This window comes from Schistocerca serialis, chromosome 3, assembly GCF_023864345.2.
Source record: "Schistocerca serialis cubense isolate TAMUIC-IGC-003099 chromosome 3, iqSchSeri2.2, whole genome shotgun sequence".
NCBI classification, from domain to species: Eukaryota; Metazoa; Arthropoda; class Insecta; order Orthoptera; family Acrididae; genus Schistocerca; species Schistocerca serialis.
Window position 1 is genome coordinate 759,933,563 of NC_064640.1, and position 14,577 is coordinate 759,948,139.

Genomic DNA, 14,577 nt, shown 5'->3' on the forward strand with positions numbered 1-14,577 from the left:
AAAAACAAACCTAGTCGCCCCTGCAAGCTGTTACACAGGCAACCTGATACTGGTATTGGGTTCTGGAATAACACCTTATTAATACGGATAGGGTAAATACAAACAGAACTACTAAAAGGAGTTCTATGATATCGCGTCAACAGATAAATGGGAATATCATTAAAAGATTTCATTTGCCTAGGTTGGTAGTGAATCAGTATAAGAGGGAAATTGTGAACTTCAAAGTTGGCAATACTAAGTTTATTTTTGTTCACTCTATGATAAACATTGGACACTGTGTTGAATTTGTTTACTTAGAACTTCATTCCTCATTACCAATTTAAATTGCATTGTTTAAATTGAAATATATAATAAGCAAATTTGCAATCCAATTCCATTAAGCAAAACTTCAGTTTTAAAGCATACTTTAATCTGACTTGCGTTTTGGCTACTTGAAAAATTTAGTATTGCATTTTTGGAATTTGTGGGGTGAACAGAAACAGTTCTTTTCCATATTTCCTCAGAAGAAGACCAATAAATTTACAGAAATGAATAAACCCCTGGCACTGTTCTCAACCCAGACAATTATAAATGATGACTAACTGAAAACCTCAGCTGCCTACAGGTGTTGTTGATATACCTCGATGGGGACAACTGAAAATGTGTGCCCTGACCGGGACTCGAACCCGGGATCTCCTGCTTACATGGCAGATGCTCTATCCATCTGAGCCACCAAGGACACAGATGAATAGCGCGACTGCAGGGACTTATCCCTTGCACGCTTCCCGTGAGACTCACATTCCCAACCGTCCACAATTCTACATATGTATTGTACCTTATAGACATTTCTTTCGAGAACAAGTTACTGTCTTCGTATATATAATTAAAGGCTACCCAGCCATTGACCATCGTCTGTGCGAATGTGCACAGGTTGCCCAAACTCTTACGGGAATCGCCAAAGCATGCGCGAGTAATGAGTGCGTGGGCAAATGTCTATAAGGTACAATACGTATGTAGAATTGTGGATGGTTGGGAATGTGAGTCTCACGGGAAGCGTGCAAGGGATAAGTCCCTGCAGTCGCGCTATTCATCTGTGTCCTCGGTGGCTCAGATGGATAGAGCATCTGCCATGTAGGCAGGGGATCCCGGGTTTGAGTCCTGGTCGGGACACACATTTTCAGTTGTCCACATCGAGGTATATCAAAAACGCCTGTCGGCAGCTGAGGTTTTCAGTTAGTCATCATTTATTCCAGGGAAAAGCTGCACAGTCATCAACAGTAACTGTTCTTTCGAGAACAAGTTACTGTCTTCGTATATACGAGACAATTATGCTGTATTTTAAATACTTCAAAAAAGTAAGCAGTCATTTAGATTGTATGGAAGAAAAATTTGTTATTTAGAAGGTGAAGGTTATGATTTTTTTCTTCAGAAAAAAAAGGCCGATTAAAAATGTTCATTTTAATTTCTGGGGTATGACTTTTAGATTCAAAATCATCATTTTAAAACATGTAAGTGAATTAGTGTATTAACAAACAAACCAAGTTCACCAATTTAATGTTACAATGAAGAAGTTAGGTATCTAACAATCTTTATTCGATTTGGAAAACAGAACAAACAACAACAATTCATGCAATAAGTTTCATTTTTGTAGCAAATAAAACTTTTTTTGAACCAGATAAATTTTGTTTCTTGCTATTTTAGATCGGAAACAGATTTTGACATGTTCCTGTTCACACTTAAGACCAGTACTTAGAGAGAAAGTAAGAGCAACACTGCAGTTGCTATTCACCCCTCTCTATGTGGTGAATGGAACAATGAAGTTGTTATGTTATATAAGCATGAGCTAGGACCCAAATCTATTCATACCCTTGAAGTTAAGCACAAGACCTACAGAGGCGTGCAAGTTATTAGACTCAAAAGGAAAAGTTTGATATTTTCTAGTTTCTCTCATTCTGGAATTATTCAGCAATGTGATATTGAAACTTTCACTCAATTACATCTATATGGCAACATTTACCTTTGTTATTGGCAGTACTATGCCAATAACAATGTTGGCAGCACTCCCTAAGCAATCAATTATTGTTGAGGCAGAGATTGCATGGAGGCAGCTGTTTTGAAGGCAGTTTAATTCTGCTAGGATATACCCAAGGAGCGTTTTATGCTTAAAATATCATTAAAAAATTGTGAGTATTTCTACTTGCATTTCAGCCATAAAATATAAATATTTTAATTATTATCAGTAGTTCTTTTGTGTGTCAGGTATTTATTGGTTACAGGTCAGAAAAGTGATCTGTGCCAAGTAAGGTTGCTTCTAAAAATGTTATTCGAAGAACAGTATTCAAAGTGAGAAATAGCCAACAGGTTAAAAATTTCACAAAAAATATGTAAGCCATATTTGCTAGACGGTTAAAGATGTCCTTAATTTCAGTCTTGCACATTGAGGGAACTGTAGATACAAGTGCAAACTGTCCCATAGAACTCAATGCAAACTTGTGCAGAGGACAAAAAACAACAGAAGAGCTACCAGTCAAGATTGGAAGAAGGTTCAAATGACTCTCAGCACTATGGGACTTAACATCTGAGGTCATCAGTCCCCTAGAACTTAGAACTACTTAAACCTAAGTATCCTAAGGACATCACACACATCCATGCCCGAGGCAGGATTCGAACCTGCGACCGTAGCGGTCGCGCGGTTCCAAACTGAAGCACCTAGAACTGCTCCGCCACTTGGAAGAAGGCTCTGGAGCACTCTCGAGTCTATCTTTGTAACTCCACAGTCTCCAGAAAACTTATTAATGGAAGGCTTCTAGCTCATTGTCTACACAAAAAAAGCACAACTCACCCCTCCTATGAGTGCAAAGAGACTTAAATGGGGTCATGAAGCTACAAATGGAGATGCCAAAAATTCATGCTCAAGACTCAAAAACAATGCCAAGAGGTGTTCAATTGCTCATTAATAATAAAGGAATGCACACAAAGTACTAATGTATTCTCATTTGTTGAATAAATGCATCAAAACTGTAAAATATGTTCATTTTAAGAAGAAACAATGTTGAGTCTAATAATTTTTAGACCTATGTGCAATCCCATACAATTTTTATTTTCAAATTTCTTTTTGAAATTATAAATTTTTTTCCATTTGAAGTAGGAAACAGTTTCTGTTCACCCCATATTACTGTAGTTCAATGGTCAATCATCATCATCATCACATCATCATCATCATCATCATCACCACCACCATCACCACCACCCCATCACCATCACCATCACCACCACCACCACCACCACCATCAATCAGTTCATCAGATTACCAAACACCATTACACATGGGAGCAAAACTGTTGTGCTAAATAATTGGAAGAGGCAAGAAGTGTATAATTCTCTCACTTTGTTTTGAAAGCAAGTGCAAGAATTTGAGGGCTTAAAGTATTCCACACTGTTTTATAAAATATGTTCATCAAAGACTGTCAGAATACGGATTATTCCACTCACTGTTTTCATGTAAGAGGGAAGCAGCTCACAATATGATATCTTTGTTGGTGTTGCCACTTGGTAGTGATGTCATTGAAGACATGCTCTACCTCAGTTCTGTCATAGCTTCAGGAAGTGAAGTCTATGTCCAGGGACAATTCTATCATTTACCTTTGGTAATTTACGCACTTCACTGAAAACGTTAATTAGGGTAGTTTGACTAAGTTTTGAATCCAGCCTTTCTAAAATAGTACTGTGCTAACAATCCACTAGATATAGAATTTGCCAACACATTCTTACCACACAGTTCAGTGTCAACATCACAAATCCAAAGCAAGAATACCCATCCTTCAATGAAACAGAATTTTGAAACTAAGTTACTTTTCACCATACTAGTGATAGTACATAATAATGAAAAGCAATTTTCTTTCAATTTTGAAACAATCAAATCCTCCGATTACTTCAACAGAGCAGAATATTTGATTTATCTGACTTTGGTAATTCTCAAAAGTACTTTTTGTGAATGATCAGCATTTTCTGAAATACTAAAAATCTTTATCTTACCCATGTAATGACATAAGAGTTTCACACTCAAATTTTATGACGACAATGCAAATTACTTTATTTCAGAAACTTCCATTCTCATCGTATTCCCTTTTAAGTTTCAGGCATTGACACAGTGTCTTAAACAATTCAGTGATGACATTTTCTAATGTACTTTCCTAGCAGTGTTTGGAACGATATATTCAAGACTTTCAGGAAATGCTTATGTTGTGGCTGCCCTTAGAACTGGTGTTTCTGCCAGTTCTCCTGGTTTATTTTGAAAAGAATAGTAGGCAAACTCCAACACACCTGCCTGCACTTACTGACCTGCCTATTTGAAGAGCAGTTACATCAATGTGTAAAACAGAAAATTATGCAACACAGTTTTCTCCAGCACTCCTCACTCTCCTCATTTTTGTTCAGTTAACAGAACAAGATAGGCACACCACTCTTACCTTATCTCTAGGTTGCTAGCTGCAGCAACCTTTTTCCCGGAGTTTTCATATTGAATATCGAATAACCTCACAAAAATAAGCCCATCAACCACCTTGAAACAAAGTAAATGTGATGCATTGCACATTGCTTTCTCAGCGATATTTCTCTTATCCCTAATTACACAACCTGCACAATTTTTAACACGCAATCATTGTATATATAATTTGATCACGAGTTACAAAATATGGGAAATTTAATGATCAAGTAGCTACAAAAATGCAGTTTTGTAAAACTGTTGCAGATAAAGTAACTGGAAGGAACAACTGACTTTCTAACTCAGCTTTTTATTCTTTATCCTGGATGGATGGATGGAAGCAAATTATTAGCCATCCCAATACGTTGTCATTCCTACGATTTCAGGGAAACAGCTGCGTGCATGCTATTCACAGTAACCAGTGTGTTTTACAAGATGTTCTTCAACTCTATTAGACAGCATGATCATCAGATGGATCCCCCATTGACCATGTGTAATATATTATGGGACAGCGTTACTGGCAATATCCTTTTACTTATTGCATCTACTGGCTGGAATTAGTGTGGAAACAAACCAACATGACTCACCTTGTACGAATGGTAAAATAACACAATTGTCTTCCACAATTAGAATAGTGAATTCACTGTTTACTCCTGCTACTCCAAGCTCCCAGGCACCCACCTCAGTTACAGCTTCTGTAACGTCACTCCCTAAATCTTCAGAAACAGAGCATCTTCCCCAACATTTATACAAAAGAGGGTGGTGTCAGAAATTCTACACAAACCAAATTTAGAAACTGCAGCATATTTATCCTAAAGCAATTTGTAAATCAAGTATGTCCATAACGGCAATGACTTGTTTTCTTTGAATTATAAAAGAAGATGATCAGAAGAAATGCAACTCTCATTTGAAATATTCTGAATGTAGAATTTAGAGAATAAATGAGCAACCAATATTATTTTTCATCAGTAAACAAACACACAAATCAAATTTTTGCGGACATGGAAAATGAACAGTTCTACACAAATGATATAACAACAACATATTTGTTCATTCTGAACAACATATTTACATGGGGGCAATAATACAGAGCAGTGTAAGTAATGGATCATACTGCTGACAGAGTATGAACTATGTACCAAGCATGTGAGACTTGTCAAATGAGTGGACTGATTTAAACATTGTATGTGATTAGTAGACATCAGATACCTATCAGCACAACATCAACATATGAAACTATGGGTCTGTAGTAGGCTGAGAGGTCCTTTAAAAGCTGTCTAATATGTAGAACAAAGTGTCAACACTGTACAAAAGTTTGTGTTGGTAGTCCAAGAAAGGTACGTATGCTTGTCATCCTTGCTCCATATGACAGTGCATACTATTCACATCTCAAATAACTTATCACCTAGGCAGCCACTGTCAATCCCACTAAGACTACAGTCCTATTTAGGATTCATTCTGGATTTGGAGTATAGGCTAGTACCTCAAGGAACCATTTTTTTTTTGAAACTGAGCTACAGGTGTGGTTACAGTTTGTCTCACTCCTGCTCGCACCTCAACTTTATGCAGCACATTTCTGATGACTCAAGAGATACAATTTGAGAGATGAATATGTCTTGTTCTGCGGTAAGAGCACATTCTGCTTAGCATCAGTGCATGTGGCACTGACTAGCATGACAACAGGCAGACAGAATCATCCTTATACAACACTGTAAGAGAAATTATAGCTTAAAATGGCAGTACATTTCTAGTGTTTGTTCAGGGTACACTTGACAGCTGAGGATGCATTTTTCTATCTATCTATCAATCTATCTATTTATCTAGCTATCACGTTTTTTGGGACCATGTAAGCCAAAGATACTGTATGGAATGAGTCTGTCAGCAATTTACAGAATACTGATTAGAAAGATCTATCAACAAAAGAATAAAACACAAAAATTTGAGTGAGTAGACAAATAAAAAATTACAGAACAACATTTTGGGTTATACGATAAAATCTTTTACAGAACAGGACAAGTGTGTCACAAAGGAAACCTTTCAACTTCTATCTGAAGAATTTAGGTTCATGAAGTAGTTTTACACAGCTACTGGAAGCGTACTGAAAATTAAACCTGCTTAATAGTCTACACCTCACTCTACAATGCTTATAAGGAAATGCAAACTATTTTTTCATCTAGTGTCCACTGAATGAAGGTTGCAATTTCTTCTGAATGAGTCAGTACTGATGATAAAAAATCCCACGATTGTTTATTTATACTGGGATTGCAGAGTTAGTTTGCAAAAATTGTGTGGACTGTTGAATTCTGACTCCACAGGTCTGCATAACTACCCTTTTCTGGGCTAACAACATTTGTGGTAAGTGCACAGAGTTGCCCCAAAATAAACTGATCAGCCAGAACATTACAACCACCCACAGAATAGCCAACATGTCCAGTTCTGACACGTATAGCAGTGGTGACACATCATGGCACATGGAAGCAATGAGGCCCAGGCAGGTTGTTGGAGGGAGTTGGCACCATATCTGCACACACATAACGTAATTCCTGTAATTTCCAGGGGGGGGGGGGGGGGGCGGCATAAACTCTGACACTACTTTCAATCACATCCCAGATGTGTTCGATCGCATTCAGATCTGTTGGATCAGGAGACCAGCACATCAACTGGAACTCGCCAATGCATTACTCGAACCAATCCATCATGCTCTTGGCCTTGTGACATGGTGCATTATCTTTTCAAAAATGCCACTTCCCTCAGGAAACATGATTATCTCTAAAGGTTGTACATGGTCTCTAACCAATGTACAACACTCCTTGGCCATCGTGGTGCCTTGTACAAGCTCCACTGAACGAATGTTCCCCAGAGCACAACGAAGCCACTGCCAGCTTGTCTCAGTCCCGCAGTACAGGTGTCAAGGAGCTGTTCCCCTAGAAGAAGACATATTCATGTGAACAAGCCTTTTCGTTTCACTGTCAAGAGATAGAAGAGATCATTCTTGTAATGAAGATAGTAGCATTCCTTTTGAGTGCAAAACCTTGAAAGACACTCTTAAGTAAGCTCTTAATCTATCCTCAGTTCAAGGAATTTAAAATGGTTGGCTTCTTTACCTGTTTGAAAACCCAGATACAATAAAATTTAGTTTTGATGTGAGTTCTATGTCAGAAACTGCATGGATTGTCTCTTGTTGTAGTGAAGTATTTATCTGTCCTCCAAATGTCACTTATTGATATTACCAACTACCCTACTAGATCATTTACATTCCATATCTTCCGTAACATCACGTGTCATCTGGAAGATAAAATACATATATCCTGGGCTTCTAATATAATCCCACAATGTTTGAACTTACGCGAAAGTACTACATGGTCCACACAATCAAAAGCTTGTGTTAAATAGAAGAAAATATCAACTGTCCTCAACTTATTGTTCAGTTCTGCTACTGCCTCACACATGAAAGAAGAAATAGCATTTTCTGTGGCTACTCCTTTCCTGAAGTCAAATTATTAAATCTTGCAAAAAAAAAAAAAAAAAAAGTGTGAACTCAAATGTGCAACTAGTTTCTTACAATTGCTTTCTCAAATACTTCTGTAACTGGTAAGTAATTCCCTACATTATCTTTATCCCTTTTTATAAAGAGGTTTCACTAATTATTTCAATCTGGCAGGGAACTACCAACACCTGAAAGGCACGCTGCACATGTGACTCACTACAGAACTAACAAAGGGCACACTTAATCTTCATAATCATACCTGATATCCACATATATTATGAGATAGATAGATAGAGATAGAGAGAGAGAGAGAGAGAGAGAGAGAGAGAGAGAGAGAGAGAGAGAGAATGAATACATTCCACATCTCCTCATAAACCAATAAACCACTGGATTGATTTCAACCAAACTTTGTACAATTTTTATTTACTGTACAGAAAGAACCATTGTTGCGTAAGAACCACATTCCACTGAAATGGGTGAGGGTAAAAAATTATTGTACCTCACAAGGTGCAAATAGGCAGACTATATTCATCCAGTATTAGAGAATGAGATCATGTAGAGACATGCACAAAATGAAGAAGGAAAATGTTACACTTACTACATTTTCGCTGTTCATGTAGTAGTAAAACTGTCGCATCAGACATGACTTTCCTTTATTACTTGTATACTACGAACACTATTCGTAATAAATTTCACAGACAGTATCCACATATCCCATTGAATCTATCAGCATAATTTTATTGCTTTGGAGACTGACCACTTAGAAAAAAATTGGGCCTAAGGAACCGGCTGTTTATGCCGTTATTTAAAGCATTACCTGCACTATGTAACTGGTGTATCTTCAAGATCTATCTTTCCTATTTACTTTATTTATCTGACAGATTAGAAACTTTAAAATAATGACAGAAAATATAATTATCCTCCAAAGAAAAAAGTGTGGGGTGAGTTACTGAGCAATCTCTTCCTCTTGAGCTTCCAAAATTTCTCTCTCTCTCAACAAACTTGACATATTTGTAGCAGAATTACAGCACACTGTGAAACCTGATGAGTACAAGCATGAAATTATGCTAATGCAATCATACTGGCTCACTCATTTGTGGTAACAGCTGTTACATTCACTAATGTTTGTTTCAAAATATTTCTAGAAACTGACAACAGAAGGTACCACCAGTCAAGGGATAGGTACCAAGATGCCTGTAGATTGATTTCATGCAAAATAATTCAGTTTTCAAGCAAAAGGTGGCTTGTGCATAGAGGAAATAGTAACCCGACCTATATTTAGGCGTGGTCTTTTCAACACAAAGCTGTGGTCCAATGTATGCTTGGGCTTTGTATCCAGTTTGCTAAGGAGACACAATACAAATTGAGCTGCATGACAACAAAACTGCAGGGGAGATAAAGGTGAAATACATTTACACATACGAGTGGAATATCTTAATTATACCTGACAAGTGTGTACAAAGGCAAAGCCAAGGGTAAAAACCACCTCCTATATGCCTGGATGGATTTCAACAAAACCTGGTACACATATTTACTTACTATCTGGAAAGAAATACTGTGAGGGTAAGAACCAGCAATGTCCTAGTGGCAAGTGGGAGATGAAGTGGAGACAGAAGGGGAGGAGAAGATGGACACATAGGGAAGGGAGAAATGGACAGAGAGGGGGTGGGGGTAGGAGGAAGAAAGGAACAGAGTAAGGAAACAGGAAGCAGGGGGCAAATGGAAGCGCACTGAGGGTGGGGCTGGAGGACATGGGGAGGAGATGAACAGGAAGATATGTGGGAGGGGGAAAGGGGGAGGAGGACATGGACTAATAAAAGATGAGAAGAAATATATACTGGGGCAATCCCCGGAACTCAGATTGCTTCATTATACATAAGGAAGACTGCCGGATTTTAAGAGTACTGCATATTTACCTGCAGCAATAAATTTTTGAACAACTTGCCAGTTACTGACAAGAAGTGATTATTAAACGTTGTACATACCTCTGGAGGATACTGATCTTTCCATTCTCACATAAGAGATGTGTAAATTGTTTAGCATTGAGATTCAGCCCTTATGCCTCCTTCACAACTGGCCATGTAATTTTAATTTTGTTCTAACCACTTTCTGTTCTCTTGGTGTAATGCATTGTTTTACCTTATTTGATGACATTCTTCAGTATTTTGTAGTTTTGTCTGTAGTGACTTTCTGTAAGTGGGCTGTGACTGTTCTACATATTAGTACACAGCTCATGTTTCTTTCTACATAATATTATAATGCTATTAGTTATCTTAACTGGCTGCTGATTTATGTTGTGTATCTACTTGCAACTTTTAATGTGAAAGAGTTATCAAAGAAAGTGATCAAGGATTTTAGAAATGAATTACATATTTGTCATTAAGTTACTTTTCTTGTAGATTTGTTGCAAAGTTCGTGAAGCATCCAGAAGGGGAGGAAAGGAAATGACACTTGATGGGTTGAGAGATTATTGATGTTATTTCAATGATTACAAGGGCCAGTGATATTTAAAAAGAACATATCATTATGAGCCCATTTAACAGTATGATGTACCCCCTCTGGCCTGAATGTATACAAAACTTCAGTCAGGAAGTGTGTCAAAGACATTGTATTGTCCCTTGAGGCAAAGTGGCCCACAAATTATCACTTATCCTTGATATCCTGGACTGGCGCACTAGAGTGGAGTTGCCATTTGAGATGGCCCCACGTATGTTCTATAATAGTCAGACTGGGAATCTTGCTGGACACAGTAGCACATCAACACCACAAACACATTTCACACGCAGACTTGCCATGTGTGGACAAGCACTGTTCTATCAAAAAATTGAACCAATATATTGCCACATGAGAGGTAACACGTGAGGAAGCAATATATCCATTATATACTGTTGTGCCATCAGAGTTGCCTCAATCACTACCAGCTGTGACCTGAAGCCATGCTCTGTGACTCCCCACACAATGAGAAATGGAGTAACTCTGCTGTGCCTCTCCGAAACACTGGAAGAATGGGATCTCTCCATGAGTAGCTGTTATCATCTCCAATCGTCATCCGGGTTTGTGCAGAACCACGGATCATTGCTGACCATAATGCAATGCCATTCATCACAAATCTACACTTCCTCATCACGGCACCAGTACCAAATGCTATTGTTTGTGGTGTTGTGTTAATGGCGGCTTATGCATGCGATGGTCTGCTGTTAGTCTCCAACGAATGGTGGAGGATCTCACACAATTCTGCAGGTATTACCTGTTCTCGCATGGCAGGTGCGGATGTGAAAGGGTTACAATGAGCCTTGTGCACAATATGGCAATCCTCCCATGTAGTGGTCAGATGTATTCCACCAGAACCTTGATGAGCATATCTGCCCTCACATTTGCATGCAGTCTAAGCTCAATACACTGTTATGTGCCCCAAAAAACTGGATATTGCATGATTTCATCAGCTGGTCAACTAGAGTCCCACAATGAACACCCTTACAAACTCAGTTAGGTACTGATAATGATTTCTCACTCAAGTATGTAGAATCTCTGTCCTTCATGGTGATCAGACAACATCTGGTACTTTTCACACTCATTATACACACTACCAGGTCCAGTAACAAAACTAAAACTGAAAAAAACACTAACACACTAGCTGTTATAGAGAACTGCAACTGTAATCACTGACATACCTGACAATGTAAACATGTACGAAGTTACATCGAGGAGAGTGTCTCTGTGCCCACTGCACATGTTTCTATTTATCCAAAACTATACTTAATTACAATATAGACCACATTTTCAAAACATTTGTGTTTTAGGCAATCCCTACATAGTTACACAGTTTACACAGAAATATTATTGCATATGTCTTCACAAGCTTACACCACACTACGCATAAAAGCTCCTTTCAAGTTTGACTTTAAACTATAGCAAATTAAGATTAAGCCAGACATTTGCTGACAAATAAAAGCTGAATTACATCAGAACAACCATGAGGACATCCATGAGAGAAACTTTCAATGACTTCAGAAACAAGATCTAACCTGCAAAGTCGTCAAAAACTATTTGAAGCCTATGCTCGTATCTAAAATCAGTCAATGTTTGTTGACCATGAAGACACCAAAATGGAGGATGATATAATGACAGAGAAAACACTAAATTTAGTCTTTTGAAATAGCTACACCAAAAATTAACAACCATGCAGATGCAGAAACTAAACAGAGGAGGTGCAAATTGAAAAATTGGTGATGTGGCTCAATACAGAAAAGATCAAACGACCTGATGGGGTACCCATTAGATTCTATACTGAATATGATGAGGAACTGGCCCCTCTTCTATCACTTAGTTTCCCCTAGGTCAAGGGGACAATAAAGCATACCATGTGACTGGGAAAAGGTATAAGCCATTCCAAAAAGGACAGTAGGGCTGATATGCAGAACTATAGACTCATCATACCAAGGTCAATTTTCTTGCAGAATTACGAAACATAACATGCTCACATGTTACTCCATTTCAGGAGACCTAACAACTCGTATGTAGGTATCAACACAGTTTCAGGAAGTACTGATCGAGTGAAGTGGAGTTTGCTCACTTCATTCATGAAATCCAAAGGCAGTAGATAGTGGAGTTCATGTAGTTGCCACATTTCTTGACTTTCAAAAAGCGTTCAATGCAGTTTCACACTACTGCCAGTAAGAAAAATATATGCAAACAGAATAACCAGACAGACAGGTAGTTAAACTGAAAACTTCTTTAGGACAAGAGCTGAATGTGTCATAGTTCATGGAGGCATCATCAGCAGTAAAGATAGTATATAGTGTACCTCCAGGTTGAAATACTTTTGCCGCTGGTACTTTTGTGCTGCAGGCCAACGTAGGGACCGAAGGACAAGGAGAGTGTCTCCGACTGCCAAGAGTGACTGCTGGAGAATGGGCCGCATTTTGCACCCCCATGCATGGGGAGGCTTGTGGACACCCTGGGATTGCTTTAAGAATGGACACCTTGCATAGATCCTGACAGACAATGAGAAGAATGCCCCTGTTGTGGAACCCTGCAAGTACCTAGACAAGTTGTTTAGACAATAGCATCCAGAACACACACACAGGAGCAGTGTGTGAAGCACTGCGTACATCAGTATGACTGTTGAGATTTTTAAAAATATCCGGAATGTGATATATCCATATTTAAAAAATGTCATTACCACCTCTTGATATATTGAAAAAAAAAAAAAAAAAAAAAAAAAAAAAAAAAAAAAAAAAAAGGTGTCAATATATCGATGTACCCGCCTATAAAAATATGGGCTGCACATTGTAAATGTGCTGCCAGTTTCATAGCTGTATATTTAAGTACTGATTTGTTATTAGATATTGTGTACATCAACAACCTATCAGCCTGCCTATCCTCATTAGAGCAAGACTTGAAAGGAAAACAATGCACGTTCATACTTCACAATAACCACTTTGCTAACAATGGTAACTGCATGTAAGTGGCACAATAAAAGGTTTCCGATGGGTCCGTCATTAGGTTTAATCACGTATCTGATTTATCAGGTACACTTCATGTTCACTTCCCTGCAGGGTGTATACACGGACAAGGAAAAAAATTCCCGGATTTCTCAATTAAAAATACACTTTCTCCCGGGTGAAAACATACTTTTACCCTGTTAACTGACATTTTCTCTCGGATCTGTGTAACTTATCAATCCTTTGAATGGTTATGGTTTTATACACAGGCGTTTAATTTCCTGGCACTTTAGAAAACGAAACTCAGGGAAAAAACATGTTTTGGAAAAATCTTTAATTTACAGCAACATGAACGGACGAAAATATAAATTCGAATTCCACCAAACACCACATATTACTTGCGCTTTTGTACGCAGTCATTACTCATGTCACATGATCTCGCCAGCTGATGACAGCGGATATTCAGAGCTTAGGACACGTGATGTAGTTAGCCAATGGCAACATCACTGTTAAGTAGCGCAAACACACAAACAGGAAAAGTTAATGGTTTAAATTAATATATATATATATATATATATATATATATATATATATATAGTTGCTACAAACAAAGCAAAGCTTTCACATATAATATTGGTCTCTAAGGTTAATGTGCTGCAAGAGAACCTAAGCTTTCACATATAATGTTGGTCTTTTACGCGCGTATTACACTTTAAGATATATCACACAAATGTGCCAAATAAAATTTTTAATAATGACAAATGTCTGATCTTCTGGGCTCGAAATTCACCTAAATGGCTCGTCATCAATGAGTAGATCTTTAAATGAGAGTCAAACGCTCTGTGATATAAGAAATTCATGGTACATTCTCGCATATAGTTCAACTTGCGTAAAAGGAAATTTACTCTGAAGTAACACTTTTCAAACCATTATTCACAATATTTTCCAGTGACCTGTTAGAAATAGGTTCCTTTCAGCAGTTGCCAGAGAGCACCAGATAACAGGCGACACCGCACTTTCTCAGCTACAATGACATAGCAGGTCCATATGTACGTACGTGTAAAACATTAAAAGATCTTGCATTATGTCATAAAAGAAACAAGATATCAGAGGATACTCCAAGAGCATCTGAATTTCTTGACCCATACTAAAATGTGCACATACCTAAGTCCAGAGATTCCTAG

The 14,577-nt window shown here is 38.0% G+C and overlaps 1 long non-coding RNA gene and 1 other non-coding gene across 2 annotated transcripts in view; both read right to left on the reverse strand.

The window, feature by feature from the left end:
- Window positions 1-14,577, reverse strand: part of LOC126470602 (uncharacterized) — an 81,541-nt gene that overhangs the window by 17,879 nt on the left and 49,085 nt on the right. The gene's annotated exons all lie outside the window — the stretch shown is intronic.
- On the reverse strand, window positions 645-718 carry Trnat-ugu (transfer RNA threonine (anticodon UGU)). The gene has a single exon. It is a non-coding gene; the product is annotated as a tRNA-Thr (tRNA).